We start from the raw sequence: 19,036 nt of genomic DNA on the forward strand, positions 1-19,036 counted from the left end.
CCTCCATCCCTGCCTAAATCAGGTAATCTGAAGGGTGTCTGATATTAAAGCAAGGTACAAACTAGACTACTTGTAATCAATATGATATCCTTAACTATTTCCCTTGAACTCCCTAGAGCTCCTGTACAAGCTATATAGTGCATACACACTGGGCGGGCTTGCAAAAGATTGGCCACATCTGAGTATATTATCCTTATAAATAGTTACAAATCTTTCAGAATTTTCAAAAAATCAGAAGATGCAATCAACAATAGGTGGGAGCACACATAAGGCCTTATTTTGGTTCACTCTTTCTGACAAAATCCTTCTTAGATGGGCAAAACCATGTGCACTGCAGGGGGACAGATGTAAAATGTGCAGAGAGAATTAGATTTGGGTGAGTTATTTTGTTTCTGTGAAGGGAAAATACTGACTGATTTATTTTTACACTGCAAAATAGATCTCACTTTGAAGTAAAACCCCACCAAAATCTAATTATATCTGCACATGTTACATCTGCCCCACCTGCAGTGCACATGGTTTTGCCCATCTAAGAAGGATTTTGTCAGAAAGAGTGAACCAAAATAAGGCCCATAGTCACAGTTTTAGTGTGGTTAAAAACCTTGCTTCCTCCCGCCCATCCTTGAATCACCGTGGTATGTGTGTCTTCCGGTACCTGCTTATTTTTTTTTTTAAGTGGATACCTCTCTGGTGGTCTCTTCTTTATCTTCCCACAGGGGAAAGGGGTGCTGGGATGTGCAAGGACTTTTGGGAGATGTACTACTTCTCCCATCAACCGGATCCATGGCAATTAAACTGCACAGAGAGGGAGATGTCACACACCAGGGCTTATACACACTCCTGCAAACACACACACTCTACATACTCACCGCTGCTGCAGAAGAACTGGCTCACAATGTTGGATGTATAAGTGACTACTGTGGTAGGTGAGTATTTACTTAAAGTTGCTTAATTACTGTAGTCCTCCGGGATGCAAGAGCAAGTCAGTGATTTTCCTAAAATTAAAGGTTTTAGGGAAAATCATGCTTTCGATGGAGGTGCGTTCAAATTTTTTTTTTTCTATAGAAACCATTTAATTTAATTCTCAGACCCCTCATTTAATACCAAGACCCCGTAGCTGTGGGAAAAACCCTGTGCAATTGAATCTGCTCCTGAGCATCTTTTATAGTCTGCAGCCTTGCATTGCTGCTTGTTTCAGAACACCTACATAACTGCACTCTGTGGCTAATCACATGAAATGAATTTAGTGGAAACTGCCAGAAATCCAAGTCTACAACCATCTTGGGGTCCATCTTGTTGGTTTATTTAAAACATTGATCTAAAATAATTTCCCAAAATACAACTGAACATGATTACTGTATGTCTTATTAATATGAGCAAGGAGACATCGGGATTGTTTTCATTACCTGTCACTTGAGTGTGGTTGATTTTTATTTCATAGGGCAAAATACGTCAGAGGTGCAAAATCCAATACTAACTATAGTGACTGGGCTGGTTGTAGATAATTCCAGTCAGAGGAAGGAGATAAAGTAGGTGCATCTTCACATAAAGCAGGGAATAACAGCACTGTTTTGTATAAATAAACGGTACTTATGTAATATCGGGGCTCCCGTTTTTTCTTATGAGACCGCGTCCCCTCGCTGCCACGCTTCGGGCACGGTGGCTCGCTGCGCTTGCCACACTATATAAAATCATCTCCATGCGTAGTTGGATAGTAGGGGTATGAAAAAATGGGGTGCATTTAACATGGGAGCCCAGATAATACATAAGTACCAAATAAACTTCTCTTCTCATGAGTAAGGCCACTGCCTTGACCTTGTTTTCACCAGGCTGTGCTCAGTCTGATTTTACTGACACTCCCTTCCCTCTCTGTGATCATAATCTCATTACTCTTTCCTCCATTGCCCCAAGCTAACTAACACATTCAAGCCTACTCTAACCCACAGAAATACTAATGCTATTAATTTTCCACAACTTTCCACCTCTCTGCAACAGCTCTCATTAATTTCTACATTTACCTCTCCTGACTCTGCTGTTTCCCACCTGTACCAGACTATTGAAACAGTCCTTGATGAAGTGACTCCAGCTTCCCATTACACCCCACACAGGCTTAGATGCCAGCCATGGCACTCCAAAATAACAAGACCACTACAAAATCAGTCACGCAAAGTAGAACGCCAGTGGTGTAAATCTCGTAGTCTGTCTGATTTCCTTACATATAAATCTATCTACCACTAATACTGAAATGCTTTGTACACTGTAAAACAAACTTACTTCCAATTTCTTTTCTCATACCACCAAACCCTAGGCAACTTTTTAACACATTTAAGTCTCTTCTACACCCTCCCCAACTGGCTACCATCAGTGCACAAGATCTTGCCTCCTACTTTAAAGACAAGATTGATAACATCCAAGATGAAACCCACTTTCTTACCCACCTGAACCCTCTGGTACTTTCTCTTCATTTGAGCCCACAAATGAAAAGGAAGTATCCACACTCTTATCCTACTCCACTACCTCTCTCCTTGATCCTATAAATCATACACAAATCAATAAAGCTCTACCTCCTGTGCTTATCCCACCCTTAACTAAAATCTGCAATCTCTCTCTTGCTACTGGTACTTTTCCATCTCTGTTAGAACATGCAGTGATTACTCCCATTCTGAAAAACACATTTCTGACTCTAACTCTCTTTCTAACTACCGTCCTATTTCTCAGCTTTCATGCCTCTCCCAGCTACTTGAGAGGCTTGTTTACTCTCACCTCACACACTTACTTAACTCACACCCTATTAGACCCATTTCAGTCAGGCTTTCGTTCCCAACACTCCACTGAGACAGCACTGTCTAAAGTGGTGAATGATCTGGTCACTGCGAAGTCTAAAGGGCATTACTCACTACCTATTCTTCTAGATCTTTCTGCTGTGTTTGGCATTGTTGATCACACTCTACTCACACAAACACTGCCCTCCCTAGGTCTTATTGATACAGCCATTTTGTGGTTCTCATCTTACCTATCTGATCGCTCTTTCAGGGTTTGCTTCTCTGACTCTACCTCCTCTTCACTACCTCTGTCAGTTGAAGTTCTGCAAGGCTCAGTTTTAGGTCCTCTGCTTTTCTTAATCTATACCTCATCTCTTGGCAAACTAATCAGCTCTTTTGGATTGCAGTATCACTTATATGCAGACGATACTCAAATCTATCAACCCCAGAGTTGTCACCAGTAATCTTGGGCCGAGTCTCTGAATGCCTCTCTGCCATCTCATCCTGGATGTCTTCTCACCACTTCAAACTCAATATTTCCAAAATGGAATTATTTATATTCCCACCAGCCGTGAACAGTTACCATCCTGATATCTCCATAACTGTTGACAACTCGACAATCTACCCTATCCCACAAGCTCGTTGCCTAGGGGTCATCCTCGACTATGATTTGTCCTTTGTTATTCACATTCAATATGTCTCCAAATCATGTTGAATGCATCTAAAAAACATATCCAAAATAAGACCCTATCTCGCACAAGACACTACTAAATCTCTTATGCATGCACCACTCATTATATCCCGCATTGATTATTGCAATATTCTCCTAACTGGTCTTCCCAAAACAGACTTGCCTCTGCAATCTATTTTAAATGCTGCTGCTAGGCTGATCTTCCTAGCAAGACGCTCATCATCTGCTGTGCCAGTCCCTCCATTTGTTTCTTGTATTTTACCATATTCAATTGAAAGTACTTCTACTTGCATACAAAGCTATTAACCATGTATCTCCTTATCACAAAATATCTCCCATCTTCACCACTCCACTCTGTGCAAGATCTGCATCTCTCTTCTGCACAAATCACTAGCTCCCATTCACTATAACAGGACTTTCATCAGGCTGCTCCCACCCTATGGAATGCCCTTCCACGAACAATAAGACTACTAGCCTCCAAACTTTCAAGCAATCCCTGAAAACTCACCTCTTCAGGCAAGCCTATCATATTTAAGTACCTCACACATAACCCTCTGAGCTTTCCTTCTGGACTTGAAACTTGGTGGGACTGCTATGCTATTACTGGTGCCTGTCCTTGTCCTTGTGTTTCCCTCCTATGTCCCTATAGATTGTAAGTTTGCAGCAGGGCCCTCTTACCTCCAAGTCTGTCTGTTGTTACCCAGTTTGTTTTATCACTGTCTACTATTGTAAAGCAAAATGGAATCCCCTCTTCCCCTCTCCCTCACATTTTTGACTGTTAGCAAGGCTGCAATTTTTGCAGATGAACACAACCATGCTGTACTGCAGGTGGTGCAGATGTAACATGTGAGGTCAGATTTGGGTGAGATGTTTTTTCTGTGCAGAGTAAGTACTGACTACTTTATTCTTACACTGCAATTTAAATTTCAGTTTAAATACAATGCACCCAAATGCATCTCATATGTTACATCTGCCCCACCTGCAGCGCAGCAAGTTTTTTTTTTCCATCTGTAAAAATTGCAGCTTTGCTAATAGGTCTTAATCGGATCCGTTGTTCCTCCACATTTCATGGCATGTCCTCGATACAACCAACTCCTGCCGATGCTAAATTTGTAAGTTTGTGCATGTTAAATTGAGTATGGTCATGTCTATAGCTGCGTAATGGTGGTTGTATTGTATTTGCAAGGTGCAGCACAACAGGATATGATAATACTGTTTTGGAATGTTGCAGGATGTAGGAAATCTGTGCTACAGACAATACACTTTATTCACTACAATGGGTCAAAGTTGAAAACGAAGGAGAAATACTGCATGTGCATGTTCTCATTTTTTGTCTATTCTGCCATATTTCTGTGGAACTTTTTCTACATTAAGGGCCTAATTCAGTAAAGCTCACGAAGCAGCAAAGATTTGCGAGCCCTTTAATACCACCTGCCAGACGAGCGAATGCCCCTCACCGCCATATTGCGAATGGGTGTTTTTCGCGTCTGCATCAATTCACATGCGAGTGTACAGGCCAGAAATCTGACCATCTAATTATTTTTTTACCCGTAAATAAGTCAGTCTAGGCTAACTTTTATTTATGAAGAAAATGGTGGGGAAAGTTGCGGGCACTGATGTCATGTGATGTCAGGTGCCTGCCCCATGAACACTTTAGCACGTCTTCTTTCAGATGGGGATACCCAGTGTTTTGCTGGGTGCTGTCTCCATGTGCCACCCCCCCTTACCGCCTCCATCCTGCCCCCACACCCCCTGTGCAAACACCTTGATGACTGAAAGTCACCAAAGGCGTTCGCTTAGCGGCCCTGCACATGCGTATATTTGCGTGTGCAGAGCCAAAAAGGTGAACCAGAATCAGGCCCTAAGTTTTGACTTAAATTGATCAAGTGCTCTTTTGCCTGCATTATAAGATAAACAAGGCGTAAAATGTAGAAATTTTAGAAGTGTATTTTTAGCATTTTATTACAGTATATGCTACAGAGTATAACACAAGGGTCCTAATTAAGCATGGATCACTAAATAGAGAATTTGCAATTTGAGTGACTGCATGCATGGCGCATGGAGCAGCTGAGAATGAGTTTTGATTCTAAACAACAGAGCCACAGTTTAAGTTGACTGACAGGAAGCCGGAGTTTGGGGGCGGAAACATGATGCTTTCTGGGTGTGTGAAAAAAACGTAATTGTGTCAAGACGTTTTTGAGAGTGGGTTTTAGCGATGGGAATGGTACGAAATCCCAGCGGTCGGAATTCCGAACGCTGAAAACCCAACAAGGGGGGACGTGGATCGTACCCCAGAAAAAGACAAACTAATATAGGATAACAATATAAAAGTATTTTGTTAGCCATAAAGTACTAGCGGTTTAAGGGGGTATTCAATGTTTAGGTCACAGCGGTGGAGCTTGCTTGACCGCCGGGGAGTGAGAAGGGGCGTGGCCGGGAAAAGGTGAGCTGCACCTGGCAGCTCGTCACTTCCCGGCCGTTCTCGGCAGAACGAGCCCGACAGCTAGTGAAGTCGGGCTCGTTCTGCCGAGAAACCCTGCTCAATGCTGTTGGGGAAGACCAAATGACCGCTATATGCATTATTCTAAAACACTGAAAAAAAAGTTAGATTTTTTTTTTGTGTGCAAAATTCAAGTTCTACTCAAACTAGGGGTACATAAAAATAGTATATACTTGGATTATTTTAAGCCATTTTAAAACTATTTAAAAGAAGCACTGCCATATATTTATCCCATACCTTGTACCCCAATTTCCTTTTTTTGCATTTTTTCACCCAAAAAATATCAATTTAGCTACATAAAATAATAAAAAAAGGTACTTGTGTATTTGCCGGGCGCATAATTACTATACGTACGCTGGCATACTGCATCGCATGGCACGGTTTTGTGCCGTGCGATGTGATCTCACTAGTTAATGGTACTTGTGTATTAACACGGCGGCTGCTGCGATGCGATTTCATGTATTATCACGGCGGCTGTTACACAGTTAGCATAGCAGTGCTGTCAGAATCAGCGTAGTGTTCCCGTATAGCGTAGTCAGTCAGAAGTAGTGTAGTGTTCGCGCTGCCAGATAGTATCCCTGTCAGAGCTGAAGGTGAAGTGACAGTGTAATGTAATGTAACCTGTCACAATGTTCAGCTTGACGCAGACAGAGGAGTCAGTGGTATTTTTCCAGCAGCACCATTTACTGCCACTGACAAAAAATTGTATAAATGCGCCTTTGCATGAAGGAGTGCCCATGGCACTGCCATATTAAATTGTGCCATACGAAGGTGAGCCTGCGTGAGGCACATTGGTTCCCGGGTTGCACTTCACCTTTTTTGACACTTGTAAGGTTATGTGCGTCAACTTAACTTGTCCAATAAAACAGCGACCCAGTATAATGATCTTATGCGTGAGGCCTCATTTACTATTAACTAAAATCCAGTTAACACATGTCGTCATTACGGTCTCACATGTATGATATGGTAGGTGTGAATGTGTTCCTGAAACACCTCCACTATCCACGTCACCCAGAAGTGTGGCGCGTGCACACGTTACGCGTCCTCCCGACTTTTTCATACCACCACTATCCACATCGGCGTGGAGTTGATTTTATAAAGTGTGGTGAGGAGATGCGGATTACTTTACATGTGTTCTGTGTCCCCTCGCTGGGCTTGCCACGCTCAGGGCGCGGTGGCTCGCTGCGCTTGCCTCATTTTATAAAATCAACTCCACGCCAACGTGGATAGTGGGGTTATTAAAAGGTCGGGAGGACGCGTGACGCTCCCCCTCACGGGGCTCACTGCGCTCGCCACATGGGGTGACGTGGATAGTGGGGGAGTGCTATATCCCATTACATGACCTAGACATGTACACTGGGGTGGTGTTCTAAATCGCAGCGCATGCAAAATCGCATGCAATCGCATTCAATTTTGCGTGACATGCGATGCGATCCACCTCCAGGGTCCATTGAATAAATTAACTTGGAGCAGTGAATAAATTTAACTAGTGAGATCGCATCCCATTGCACAACACTAAAACATCCAATGCGATGCGATTTCAGTATGCAGAATAGCCCACTAACCAAATAGCTTAGTGGGCGCCCGGCAAATACACAAGTACCAAAAAAAATTGCCGTTAACCAATTATGGGTAGTGTTGCAGTAGTTCAGAACCAAGTCATGATATTTTTTCCTTTTTAAAACAGGGATTTTTCACCTGTTTAGGAGGTGGTGAAAAGAAAACCCAGTTCAAACCTATGGAGCAACATTGTGGGTAAAGTTGTTATTATTTTTTGTGTGAGTAATTGGATTGGTCTGTTTTTGCAAGTCACAAGAAAAGCCCATTTTGCATGAGAAAATGGGTTATTGCAGCTAATTAAATACCTACAGATGGAGCCCCCTCTCTTTCATTGCCGGCATTTGCCAGAACCTCCCTACTGGAGAGGGACTTCATTAGACTGGGATGCGCAAGTCACTCACACACACGCTTGTCCCAGTCAGTCAGTTGGTCGCTTCAGGGAGACAGGGGAGGTGGAGGCAAGTGTTGGGGACCGGCGGCGGGGAGATGGGGGAGCTCCATCAGAGCGGGGCGATCGAGCGTCTCGTGCACGTGTTTCCCCTTCTGGGGACTGGTGATTTAATCACCAGCCCTTGGCAAGCATGAGCCACGCTCCATCTGTACATAAGGGACCTATGTATTATTGCACTACTACCATGATTATTAACTGTCCGTATCATGTCAGTACAGAACAGGGATATATTAAATATGAAAAGGTATAACGCTCACGGACAGCAGCAGAGCTGTAATTATATATTTTGGTGTCTTGTGCCAGAAGGAAAATGTATGGGTGTCATTGGTGGAGGGAGAGCAACACACATTTGAACAGTGCTGCCAGCCAGTGACCACTAACACCTGCCAATTTAGGGTGTGTTTTCAGTAAAACTATTCTATGTGCCAGGCACAATCTGCCCTATCTTTGTTATGGTGCTGGACGGTGGTACTGAAAACCAATGTAACTACAAGCTTGATCCTGGCCTCATCCGAGGTTTCTACTCTGCAGAAAGCAGACAATGCACGTGTACTGTGTCAATTTACGCCATATGATCTTGTTTATTTAAACTTCTCTCATCCTTAAGCCACTGCAATTTTGGCAGATTTTTCTCGATTCCGACCAATCGGGTCTAGAAAACTGGCAAAATTGCATGTGTTTCGCATCCCAGCTTATGCGCGGACCTGTGTGCATCGGGTCGGTGGATTGAGCTGCCTGCACATAAGATATATCGGATGTGTGGCCATCGGATGCATTTTGTGTGTGCTTTTTAGCACATTGATATATCCCATCTGATTTCACTTGAACTTCCTCGGCAGCTCCCTCCCTTTGGGCGAAATGTAATAGGGGTGATATTTGGACATGTCCAAAAATTGCCCAAAATTGCATTTGCAAAAATTGCATGAGATTTGTGGATTTTGTGGCAAAAAAGTGCGATTTCGGGTGATTTTTAGTCCTGAAAATGTGCGCATTTTCAGTCATTTTAAAACATGCGATTTTGTGTAAAGAAAAAAACGGCGTGGGGTCCCCCTCCTGAGCATAACCAGCCCCGGGCTCAAAGAACCGGTCCTGGTTTCATAAAATCACAGGTACAAACAAGTTAGGGTTCCCTGGATTTTATAAAACCAGCACCAGGCTCAAGGGCCGGTCCTGGTTCCTAAAATATGGGGGACAAAATGAGTAGGGGTCCCCCGTATTTCAAGAACCAGCACCGGGCCCAACCAGCCAGCAGGGTAATGCCACAGCCGGGGGGAGACCTTTTATACAAGTCCCCCCGGCCAAAGCATTCACCCCCTGACCCCTGTCAGCATGGGCAGGGGTCCTGGAGGAGTGGGGACCCCCCCAAAGAAGGGGTCCCCCCCCCTCCAGAACTTACCTGCCCATGCTGAAGCCCGGGGCTGTCCTCGATGCCCCTGGGCGGTGGGCATCAAGCTGATAATTGTGTAGAAAGAAAGAAAAACTATTGTATACTACTGTGGAACTACGAGTCCCAGCAAGCCTGCACCACATGCAGGGACTTGGAGAACCACATGTATAAGCTTTAATATTCACATTAATATATTATTAAAAAGAAAAAAAACACATGTGGGTTAGGGAGTCCAAAAGGAGCTGGTCTTTACAATTGTGTAAGAAATTAAGTGACCGAATTAGCAGTCACTTCACTTTTGCTGTGCATGTCCAGTTTGCGTGTTGGGACCATTGTCCGTTAACTTGCTGGGGTCCACTGATTATTTTTTTGTTCTATGAGATTCCAGAGAAAAATAGTTGAGAATCCCTGCTTTAGGGGTTTCCATCTCCTGGCCATTTTGATACATTTAATATAGAAACTTTTAAGCTATCATTTTGACCTTTTGGTTATTACTATATATATTACTTTTGATTGTATAAGTAATTCATCCCTTTCCCAAAGAGTAAAAGAACTGCGAGGATGATGTGGAGTTTTTTTTTCTTTCTTTCTTTTTTTTTTTTGTCAGAGTATTATGTATTAATCCAATTCAGTCTATTTTTCGGTATAGGTTACCAGCTGCTCCTGCTATGACTAATGTGTTGGACTAGATGCCCTACTGAAGCTGACAATACTGGAGCTATTTTTAAATATATACTGCAATCTGTGCAGTCTTTGAGGTTCTCTTGTATCAACTTCAAATGGAAAGTTTTCATCTGCTCCTGTTCCTGCTTGAAAGAAAAGCTGCAGAGCAATTTATTCAAAGATTGCAATCCTGTTTGCTTTGTATAGTGAATATCTGTGACCGAAGCATGGAGGAGATTAATTAGTTAACAAAGGTAAAAATTAATTACCAAGTCAGTTATATATTAAATAACTCCCATGTCCCAACTACTAAATTGATGACTCACTTTTAGGGCCTTATTCAGATCTGAGCTCAGTACAAATTTGTTTGGAAAATGGGCAAAACCATATGCACTGCAGGTGGGGCAGATGGAACATGTTGAGAGAGTTAGATTTGTGTGAGTTATTTTGTTTCTGTGCAGGGTAAATACTGGCTGCATAATTTTTACGCCGCAATTTAGATTTCAGTTTCAGCACACCCCACCCAAATTTAACTCTCTTTGCACAGGTTACATCTGCCCCACCTGCAGTGAACATGGCTTTGCCCATTTTCCAAACAAATTTGTACTGAGCTCAGATCTGAATAAGGCGCTTAGTGTCTTCACAATCAAATATGTGAGGTAGATCTGCCTAGAGACTGGGACAAGTGAAGATAACGGTCTACCATGTTGAGTGAAACATCAGTGAGTAAGGCGTCATTTTTTTGTATATTTAGATCTAAAGTACATAGACTGCTGGCATGTTGGTCTGCAGGATAGACCTTGCCATCTGAGGGTGACTCTGGACTAACGGTATTTGAGTGCTAGAGCAGTAAAATGGTAGGAAAGTTACCTAGGCGCTGTATTTCCCAGTTTTATGCTGCCTATCCCTCACCCTAAGGGGCTATTCCTCATTTGCCCAAATATAATACTGTGAATAAAGGTTTCGGGTGTGGGGTATGGCGCTACACGAGGTCAAGCATAGATTGTGGTGATGGGGCTACTTAACTTTAGTGTTCCTGATCTTTTGTCTTCTCTCGATCTCTTCTTCGTTTGGGTTTTTTCTCATAGATTTTGTATAGAAGAAAAAAACAGAGAGATGGGGGGTTTTAGATCGGGAAAGGGGTTTGATGTGGTTCTTAAAGAAGTGAGATGTGTCCCAGGGTTTCAATACTTCTTACCTCACTTACATAAAAATGTAGTGAGGGTAAGCTTATCTGGGTATCTTTTTTTCTTTATTTACAAGATGATCTGTCCGAGGCGTATCTCACACATTAAAAGGCTAAAAAACTCGCATCAAGGTATCTTTTTCAAGCTGCGTACCGGTACTCACGATTTTCTATGTGTGTACACGAACATCAACGTTTCTTTTATGACATCTTTAATCTCAGCAAAAGAAATCTGGGGGGTGATCAATGCCAAAGACTGGAGCAGCAGATTTCTTTTGCTGAGATTAAAAATGTCATAAAAGAAACCTTGATGTTCGTGTACATACATAGAAAATCGTGAGTACCGGTACGCAGCTTGAAAAAAGATACCTTGATGCGAGTTTTTTAGCCTTTTAATGTGTAAGTGAGGTACACCTCCGACAGATCATCTTGTAAATAAAGAAAAAGATACCCAGATAAGCTTGCTCTCACTACATTTTTATGTAAGTGAGGTATTTGAGTGCTGACTCTCATACAGAAACAGTGTCTCATTTCCAGGTATGGGCAACCTTTGGCCCTCCAGCTGTTAGAAACATAGATTATGACGGCAGATAAGAACCACTTGGCCCATCTAGTGTGCCCCTTATTTAAACATGTTACCTCAAACCTTATTTGATCCTTATTGCTTCGTAAGGATATCAATATGCCTATCCCAAGCATGTTTAAATTGCTCTATTGTATTTGCCTCTACCACTTCTGATGGGAGGCTATTTCACTTATCCACTACCCTTTCTGTGAAGTAATTTTTCCTCAGATTTCCCTTGAATCTTCTTCCATCTAGCTTCAGTGCATGTCCTCGTGTTCTGTTGCTCCTCTTCCTGTGAACAATGCCTCCCTACTCCTACTGTACCTTTTAACATTTATATTTTTATTGGATTTTTTTTTTCAATTTCTACACAAAAAAGAACCGACAGTCATATTAAATAATATAGGGGGAGGGGGGGATACAGAAAGAAAAAAGGGAGAAGGGGGATTTTCCAGGGGTTTACAATATAGTTTTTAATTACACATCTTTGATTAGTTCATTTATACATTTCTACTATGGAGATATTTCTATCTATCTTCAACTTTAATGGTTCTAAGTAAGATTTTGTAGGGTGAATGCCCCTCAGTTCTTTTCCACTTAGTTGGGATCTCCCATTTTATTTAATTTATATATCTCTGTTTCCAACTGTCTCATTTTGTACAAATTTATCCCATATTTCCCACTTATTCTGTACTGCCCTAGAGGGTATGATACCGTATGTGGATTCAGTTTCCATTGTAAACTGGAATTGAACCTTAGAAATCACTTTTTGAATAGGTGGGAGATTAGTTTGTTTCCAGCATTGCGCCAGCGCTGCTCGTGCTGCTATGCATATTTGCCCGACTACGTATTGGTGGGTCCCCATCAATTCTGTTGGGCACATATGCAGGAGAGCTATTTGTGGGGAGGGAGCCATTTTTTGTCCTATGACCTTACTCATAAATATGAATACCTCTCTCCAGTATTGCTGTATTCTTGGGCATAGCCAAAATATGTGATAGATATTTCCAACCTCTCCACAATGTCTCCAACAATACTTTGAGGTTGCGGGCCAATACATATGTAATTTTGCTGGGGTGAGATATAATCTGTTCAGTAGTTTGACCTGCATTTCTGCATGATTCAAACATTTAGACATTTTAAATGACGTTATATATATTTTTTCCCATTGTTTGTCTGTTAACTGAATATTCATATCTCTTTCCCATTTTTTTTGAGCTGGTGACTTATTGGCTTGGGTTGCTTCTGTCAGTAGTTTATACCAATATGAGATACTTCCTCTTGTTCCTCGTTTATTCATCTGAGTCAAGAGTGCAGATGGCGGGTAATCTAGTAGCTCTGATGGGCCTTTCGCTTTTCTTACCCAGTTTTGTATCTGCATATATTGGAAAAACTCTGACTTGGGCAAATCAAACCGAGTTTGTAAGATTTGAAATGGTATCAACCTCCCACCCTCAAATATATCCCCTAGGTCTCTCAACCCCACAGCTATCCATTTTGAGATATTCAGGTTTGGAATCAAGATTTTAAATATTTTTAATTATATATTTAATGTTGGGAGATTTAATGCTGGAATCTTTGAGATAGTTTTGTCCCATATTCTCAGTGTTTCTACAACCGTGGGCAGGTTACATAAGTTGCTTGGTCTCATTAGCTTTGGGATCCATATAAGGTCCTTTAAAGGGAACCCCATACATGTATCTTGTTCCATCCTCGCCCAGACAGTTTTAACAGACTCTCCACACCATTCTTGCATTTGGGTTAAGGCGCATGCTTCTCTATATCTGTCCAAATCTGGGAGTGCCACCCCCCCCCCCTTTCTTTTGTAAGTGACATACGTGATTTTGCTAATCTAGGTGGGTGGCCCTTCCATATATAATTCATCATTACTGCCTCGCATTTTGCCATGTACTGGCGCGGGACAGCGTAGGGAATTGTCCGAAAGAGATACATCAGTTTTGGGAGTACCATCATCTTAAATGCCGACAGTCTACCCAGCCATGAGACTTCGTATGATATCCATGATTTAGTAAGGGCCTCTATTTTTTTTATCATATTTGGCCAGTTTTGTTCAAATATTGATTTAGAATTGGGAGAGATATCTATGCCCAAATATGCAATGGATTTAGTCTTCCACTGGTAATGGTATATGGCCTTCAGAGCATCTATTTCCCTCTCTGATATATTGATCGGTAGAGCTTCTGATTTTGCTGTATTTAACTTATAGTATGATATTTCTCTATATTCATCTAAGATATTGTGTAAACTTGCCAGAGAATGATGGGGATCTGTCACAAAAAGCAGGACATCGTCTGCATATAGGCATAGCTTATTTTCCCTTTGCCCGATCTTTAAGCCCGGAAAAGCTTGCTCTGCTCTTATTTTACTAGCTAAGGGTTCAATAGACATGACAAAGATTATTGGGGAAAGGGGACATCCCTGTCTTGTTCCGTTCGTTATACAGAATGCTTCAGACAAAAACCCATTGCTGAAAACCTTCGCTGAGGGTGTAGAGTATAGGGCCATAATAGAGGTCAGAATACGTTCTGTCAATCCGAATTTTTCCAGAACCGCCTTCATATATGTCCAGTTAAGCCTATCAAAGGCTTTCTCTGCGTCCAGAGAAAGCAACATTAAATCGGTTCCTAAGGTCTCCTTACTATCCAGGACATTCAATACTCTTCTAGTATTGTCCGAGGCCTGTCTGCCTCTAACGAACCCCACTTGGTCTTCATGGATCAGTCCCAGCAGAAGGGAAGCTAAACGTAGCGCTATCAGTTTAGCATAGATCTTCACATCCCCGTTAAGGAGTGCGATTGGTCTGTAATTGCTACAGCATGTTGGGTCTTTCCCTCCTTTGGGTATCGTCACAACTTGTGATTCCAACATTTCAGTCGGAAATGATCCCTGGTCCGAGACTGATTCATAAAGATCCAATAATCTTGGGGCCAAAAGTTCCTTGAATTGCAGATAAAAATTATTGCTAAACCCATCTGGGCCTGGGGCTTTCCCCTTCGGGAGTGTTTTGATCACCTCATTTATCTCTGTTAGTGTCCATGGGCCATTTAGGTCTACTAATTGCTCTGCCGATATTGAGGGGAGTTTTACATTAGTTAGAAAGGAATCGATTGCTTGTTTAGATGGTACCTGAATCTTTGGGTCTAGTTTTAAATTGTACAACTGTGAATAGAATGTGGCAAATTGTTGCGCTATCTTTGCTGGGTCTATTATTTTTTTATTTCCAGATGTCTTAATATACTTAATTCTATGTCTAGCTTTTTGTGTCCTGAGTTTACGTGCTAACATTCTCCCGGCTCTGTTCCCCATTAAGTAAAATTTCTGTTTTGACTTATTTATCATAGCCTGCGCTCTTTCTGATAGGTGTTTTTGGAGCTTACCTCTAATTTCTAGAAGCTCCTTAATCAATGTTCTAGATGGATTGTGCTGATTTTTTATTTCCAATTCTTTAATTCTGGTTTCTAGGTCTTTTTGTTTCTGTTCATGTTGGCGTTTATATCTTGCCCCGGCTTGTATTGCCGCTCCTCTCACTACTGCTTTAAATGCACACCAGTTTGTTATTGTTGATGTATCTTCTGGTGTATTTACCTCAAAGTACCACTTAATACTACTGTACCTTTTAAAACCCTTGATATATTTTACAATTTCTGTCATGTCCCCCCTTTCCCTTCTCTGCTCTAAACCATACATATTAAGATCTTTTAGTCTTTCCGGGTAAGTTTTTTGTGATGTAGGCCATGCAGCATTTTAGTTGCCCTTCTTTGTACAGTCTCTAATGTATTTATATCCTTCTGGAGATATGACTTCCAGAACTGAACACCGTGATCTAGATGAGGTCGAATCTATGACCTATACAGTGGCATTATTACTTCTTTCTACTGCTGATTCCTCTCCCTATGCAACCAAGCATCTGACTTGCCTTCTTCATTTTTTTGTTACAATGCCTACCTGCCTTTTAAGTCACCTAAAATTGTGACACCTAGATTCCTACCCTCAGTAGTTTCCATTATAGTGCCATTTATACTCTAGTCTTTGGATTTTGAGACCCAAGTGCGTGATTGCGCAATTTTTGGTATTAAACTGTAGTTGCCATGCTCCTGACCATTCCTCTAATCTACAGTACCTAGATCATCAATCATTTGTTTAACCCCTCCTGGTGTGTCTCCCTGTTGAATACCTTTGTGTCCTCCTCAAAAAGGCATATTTTACCCTCAATTCCATTTGCAATGTCTCCAATAAAGATATGCAATATACAGATCCCTGAGGTATTCCACTGGTAACCTTTCCCTCCTATGACAGCACTCCATTTACTGTCCTGCAACCAAGATCTTATCCATACAACCATCTTAGAATCCAATCCCAAGCTTTCAAGTTTATTTAACAGTCTGTGATGTGAGACAGTGTCAAAGGCCTTACTAAAGTCTAGATCAGCTACATCTACAGCCCCCCTCCCCCTTTGATCTATTACAGCGGTTCTCAATCTGTGGGTCACAACCTTCTAAGGATGGGGTTGTGACTCCATGTTGCTGACCATCAGGCTGATGACTTTTCTAATCTGTCAGTGATTCAAGGAGTCTGAAAAATCTGTTGATTTGTCTGTTATTTTAGATTCCTCCCATCATTTTGTGCCTCCACAATGCTGCCATGTATGTGCTGTCTGCTGACTACACATGTGACGTGATGACCTTCTGCAGTAACTTACTGGGGTCCCCTAATTTTCATTATCTGATGGGGTCCCAGAACAAAATAGTTTGATGACCACTGATCTATTTAGTCACCCAGTCAAAAAAAAGTCAATACGATTTGTTTGACATGACCTCCTCCCAGTAAATCAATGCTGTTTAGGATCCTGTAAGTTTCTGGTTTTGAGTTATTCGACAACTCTTTGTTTTAAGAGTGTATCCATCAATTTCCCTACTACTGTAAGACTCACTGGTCGGTAGTTGCTTACCTCTTCTTTGCTTCCACTTTTGTGCAGTGGAACTACATTTGCTATTTTCCAGTCCTCTGGGATTACTCCAGTATTTAGTGACTGGTTGAATAATTCTGTTAATGCTTTTTCCAGCTCCTCTTTAAGCTCTTTTAGTATACTTGGATGTATCCCATCTGGCACCATAGATTTATCCAATTTCAGTTTAAGAGTTCTGTTAGGACTTTCTCCTCTGTAAATGTTTCTCCCTCATTTTTCTGGCTATACTTGCAACTTAATTGTGGCCCCTTCCCCTATCAGCAGTGAATACTGAGCAGAAATAATTATTAATATGATCTGCTATTATATTGTCATTGTCAAAAAGACTTCCACTCTCTGTCTTTAGTCTTATTATTCCACTTTTTGTTTTTCTTCTTTCACTTATATACCTAAAAAAGTTTTCCCCCCTTTCTGACTGGGCCATTTTCTCCTTAGTCTGTGCTTTTGCACACCTGATTACCTTCTTAGCCTTCTTCTGTCTAACAAGATACACCTCTTTGTTTTTATTATTCTGCGTCTGCTTATATAGATGGAGCCCCACTCATGCTTGCAGGGGCTGGTGATAGAATTACCTGCCAGCCGCCAGGCCCCACCAGGTCGAACGGTCGAAACTGGGCGCACAAGACGAACGTGCGCCCAGTTTCGACGGAACTCCCCGTCGTTCCTCGCTGTCGGTCGCAGCCGACCCCACAAAACACCCCCCCCCCCCCCCTCTGACCATCCCGCCAACTGACTGGGCCACACGTGCGTGTGAAACGCGCACGTCCTAATCTAATGGAATCCCTCTTTCGCCAGCGGGGACATTCGGGCTCCATCTGTATTTCCTAAAGGTCAACTTTTTTGCTTTAACAATGCTTGCTGCTTCTTTTGCAATTCACAGTGGCTTCCTTTTCCTTGTGTATTTCCAAACTCTTTTGATACAAAGGAGGGATTATACAGCGCTAGGTTTGACTGAATAGATCGCACTACCACATGAAAGAAGTTAATAACATCTATTTATTGTATGACATAAAAACATTTGCATAAGTTTCTTATAATTACCCAGTGGGGAAGCAGCACAAAGGTTTGATCCCTTGTATGTTGATAGGGATTGTCCCGGAAAGATTGCCCAGTGGGATCCTGATTAGCTCAGAAGCAGAATGGCTGGCAGTCTCTGTGGTATGTAAATACCTTGGTGGCTGCAATGAGGCTGAGGCTTGTAGGATCCTGGAAATTGGAGGTTTAACTGGTCCGGTATAGGCTGCAGTCAATTAGTGGTAACAACAAGTGCTGTGTGAGATTGCATATAAGGCTGTGGGGCTCAATGCGTTTCAAAGTGTTCACACGTCTTCTTCAGGAGCTGAAGTGATCAGACTCGGGGTCCTCTATAAATACCCTGAGTAAATGATTTCAATCTTTCCAGGTGGGGGGATACAGGTGATTAAAAATGGAATCAACAGTAAAAGTAATAAATAAACAACATAACTTAAAAGAAATCATGTGGTAGTGATACACAGGAGTAGTTTGATAATCTATATCTAAACCTTCTATTTAAAAAGTATACAATGTTTAGCAGATATAAACAATGATGTAGGATGGTGATCGGGAACTAATCACGTGACACTGGAATTTAGACATCAATAATACCAGATATTGCTGAAAAAATACATCATGTTACCATATAGGGTCTTACCGCTAGCGAACATGTGTGCGCGCTTCTCATTATTAACGGAGATCGGAGTAGGTTTATCGATCTATCCAGGTACTATCCCTGGCCACCAGGTCCCGTTCATCGCCATTGGTTGGCGGAAATGACGTTACAGGACCCATCGTGGTTGGCGGAGGTTGTGATATGATTTGGGTTCCGATTGGCGGTGGCGGCACACATGTGGTTGGCAGAAGTATCATGAAGTGGATTAAACATACATCATTTGTTGGCGGAAATCATTTTTGGTATACGCATTGGTTGACATACAGACATAGGTACCAATATATTGGCTGATGTAGTTAGTGTGTAAATAAAGAAATTTTATCCTCATAATTGAGAAACAGATACATTTTATAATAGAGGAATTCTTTGAGAGTGATACTGCATAGAGCAGGGGTGGGGAAGCTCAGGCCCATTGGCTGTATGTGGCCCCCGTAGCTGGTCTGAGTGGCCCTCCCACCCATCTGGCAGCTTTGCCCGGGAGTCAAGTGCAGGGGAATTCTCGCGAGAGGTCGGTAGTTCTCGCGAGATTCCTCTTAATCAACAGCAGCCGGAGACTGTCAGTCCTAGTTAGCGGCAGCTGCCGGAGTGTGGGAC

The sequence above is a fragment of the Crinia signifera genome, chromosome 1 (assembly GCF_055691185.1).
Source record: "Crinia signifera chromosome 1, ASM5569118v1, whole genome shotgun sequence".
Taxonomy (NCBI): Eukaryota; Metazoa; Chordata; class Amphibia; order Anura; family Myobatrachidae; genus Crinia; species Crinia signifera.